Source organism: Lipotes vexillifer, unplaced genomic scaffold (genome assembly GCF_000442215.2).
Source record: "Lipotes vexillifer unplaced genomic scaffold, Lipotes_vexillifer_v1.1 scaffold496, whole genome shotgun sequence".
Classification (NCBI taxonomy): Eukaryota; Metazoa; Chordata; class Mammalia; order Artiodactyla; family Lipotidae; genus Lipotes; species Lipotes vexillifer.
In genome coordinates, this window is record NW_006786690.1 from 6186007 (window position 1) to 6189906 (window position 3900).

Below are 3900 nucleotides of genomic sequence, written 5' to 3' on the forward strand. Positions count from 1 at the left end.
TATCCTCAAAATGACAGTAAACTCTTGGCACTAACACTTTTCAGACCCCCTCAAGGAGCTAGAAACATTGACTCCAATTGAACACCGAAGGGCTAATGACATCTAGGACAGAGGTTCTCAAACTGTGAATGAAAAAATTAATGGATTACAACCAGCATTAAATATATATATATATATATATATATATATATATATATAGAGAGAGAGAGAGAGAGAGAGAGAGAGAGAGAAGGGGGGGACATATGACAGAAAATGTTATTTTGTAAAATGTATTTGGTTTTTATATTCTGATCTATGTATGATCCTTTATCCAAAACGATTGGGATCAGACATATTTTAGACTCAGAATTTTTCAGAGTTATGAAAAAAGTTTTTCAGTTTGATGACTGCTATGCTGAATAGAGTTAAAATTATTGCCACCAGTGAGTAGAAGAAAGTGCAACATTGTCAGAGGAGGATCCAGGGGTGTTGCTTATCTCTAAACCAGGGTCTTGGCCTCAGATAATAACAAACAATAAAAGAGAAAACCATTAAGGGGGTGGCAGTAGTGAAGTAATATTAAATCTCTTCATCAGTCTCCACTTTCTGCCTAATCGTATAAATTAATTCTCTTACCATCCCTTTCCAAGCTGCAGCCAAATTGAGAGCCATTTCCAGTCTTTCTGGCTAGAAACCAGAAAAGTCAGGTGACCCCCAACCCTACCAGGACCATACCTTCTTAAGGGATCGAAGCTCCAGCCTGGCTTTTGGTTACTGCTGTGTGTAATTGCAAGCCCTCAGCCTTGATTTGTGGGGAAAATAAAGATCAGGCTTGCTAGGAACAAACTTCTCTCCCCACCAGGCAATCAAGAATTATTCTTCAAACATCTGTGTTAACACGAGGTGGAATGTGAGTAAAATAGGTTGATGTATCTTTCATGCTCAACCTTGTGAGGCAGTGTCATAGCTGTGGTCTGGAATATTCTTGGAATCTGCAATTGCTTCACCTTCCTCTGTCCTTATGCCTAAATCTCCAAAGTCACATATTTTGCTTTCTTATACAAAACAAGACCTTTTAGCCTAACAGACTTAAGTTATCACTTAGCTTTAAATTTGAGGAATAGCAAAAAACCTATTACACTGACAACAGGCCATGAAGTCTGCAAAGCTTGCTGTATGCTAAAGTTGCAATAGTGACTTGGCTTCTGAAGAAAATGGGTGTTTTTGTTGAAAACTAGAAATGATGCAGTTGCATTTTGGGGACTTTTTTTTTTTTTTTTTTTTTTATCATAGAAAGGGTATTTCTGTGTTTACCTGAGTAATCAATCCTTCCTTGGAAATGATACCCTGATGCTGATTCTTTGTCTCTCTGTCTCTCTCTGTCTTTCTCCTCTCTGTCTCTCCGTCACTTTCTGTCTCTCTCCCCTCAGAATGTTCCACGGGATGCTGCCTATACAGGTTGGCTTTTTTTTTTAATTTAATTTTTTTTTATACAGCAGGTTCTCATTAGTTATCCATTTTGGGGACTTCTTAACACTTGCTTTTCTAGTTCACAAAACCCTACATTTCCTCATGTTTCTGGGACTCCAGAGTCACTCCTGTAAGCTGTTTGGCCCTGGGCAGAAGTGTGAAATCATCACAGACAACAGCACGTTTACTCCTTTCTCTCTCCTAGAAGCTCTTCCTCTAGTCAGATATCCGTAGTTCTTACTCTTCTGATCCCTGACTGTCCAATGGAAAGCTTTAGATTCTCAAGTTCAAAGGTTAAAACAATGAATTCTGAATTATCAGTTTGAGACCTGTATGTTAGCTCTCCTTGATAGCAGCACTTTAAAATTGCTATAGAAGATGGGCTTCCCTGGTGGCGCAGTGGTTGAGAGCCCGCCTGCCGATGCAGGGGATGTGGGTTCGTGCCCCGGTCCAGGAGGGTCTCACATGCCACGGAGCGGCTGGGCCCGTGAGCCATGGCCGCTGGGCCTGCGCATCCTGAGCCTGTGCTCCGCGGCGGGAGAGGCCACAACAATGAGGCCCGCGTACCGCAAAATAAATAAATAACATAAAATTGCTACAGAAGAGATTAAAAGGAGTGAATGGTGGAATTTCAGGGACTTTGATATCAGTCAGTGTGAGAGGTCTCTGTGCAAGAGGGTCTTACTGGTGATCTGGCCATAAACTCCACACACTCCATAAGAACTGAGCTGCTCTTAAACTTGCCAAGATGCGTGTTCCCTCGGTGCAGAACATCAAACAGCCTAACAGCTTAAGTAAAGGGTGCAAAATTCATCATGTAAATGTGTTTTTAACTAACACAATTGAATGATGTTTTTACTAGTATAGCTCAAAGAAAGCCAAGTGAGATAAACTATAAAACCATACCCCATGGAGTCTTAACTCGGATGCTGCTAAGTATAAAAAGCAAAACTGACCAGATGTTACATTTAGCAGAGGTAAAATGCCTCAAGCAATATACATGTCCTATAAAAACTTCAAATCACTTTGGAAGTGAAAAACAGCTTCAGACTTCAGTGAGTGGTAGCTTTAGTGCATGGTTGGGGGGCGGTTGTGTGCAAAGCACCTCCATGCCCACACTTTGGAGAAAGAATTTTGTTTTCAGGGTTTTCCCTCCTTGGGTGTACATGTTGTAAACAACAGATAAGTTGTGTGTGTGTTTTTTAAGCAAAAATCTGTGGAGTGGAGAAATCTAGTTTGCCCTTATCTGTGTCAGCTGCTTGCATGAGATGGGGCTAAAGACATTTCCGGGAAAAAGAAGAAAGGCAGGACGTTTTAAGCATATGAACACATAAAAATGGAAGAGTCTTAAAAAAAAGGAGACAAAAGATAGAAATGTTGATAAGAAAGGAAGTGAGCAGGATGAAGTTTGGGCACAAAATGACCAAAACGCCTTGTGAACATGTTTAATGGGACCCCAGAGTGCCAGGGCATTGGTAATGCCATCAGGACATTAATGGTAACACTCACCTTGTAAGGAATTTTTGGTGGTGGTGGTGAAATTTTTATATACCTCCCTTTGGAACTGATGGAGTGGATGGCTATGCCTGGGAAAGTTGATGAGACAGTTAAAGTGCTAACGGCAATGCCAGCCTGAGGACTGGACTAGCAAGTGCTTAAATGGTTTCATAATAAATCTTTGGGATGACAGGCACATGCATTTAAGTGCTAGTCACACTGCTCTGAGCCTCACGGCAATTGTAGTGTTTATTATTTCCCTATATCATTACCCGAACCCCCTCTATCCGCGACAAAACACCTACTACTTTAGGTACATCGAATTTTTCCAAACCGACTTTGAAAAGTTACATTTTTAAACAGTACGTACAAGCCGAAGTACGCTGATACCAAAGTAAAATGGCAATCCAAAGGGAATTCCCTGTTTTCTAATCCCACGGTTTCCTTGTTGAGAACCGTCCCTGCATATGCAGATTAGGGAGCCAGGGAAGACCGTTTCATTGATTAGAAAATCAACTTTTACAGTTCTTTTCCTGACTCATTACGCTACCCTGTACTGTATGGATACTTAATGGGAACGAACGTGAGGTACTGAATTTTCCGCTCTCTGGGTTTCTAATTATTCCAACCGCCTTCAAAGAAGTGTAGTTCTTGTGCTGTGGCTAAATTCAGACGCGGGAAATGCCAACCCCTCTAAAGGCAGACGGATCGCCAAAACCAGGGACTGAACCAGAGTAGAGAAGGGTTAAGTGAAAAGAGTGCCGCCCTTCCGAGGAAACCGAAACCGCATTACCCAAGCTAACGGGCGCCACCCGGGAAGCGCCGGGTGGAAGGTGCGAGGATACACAGACCCCGCCCGGGCGTCCCCACATCCCGGAGCGCCCTCTCGCGCCCCCGCGCGCCCGACCGGGTAGGCAAGCCTCGCGCGCTCCCTCCGCTCCCGCGGGCTGGGGG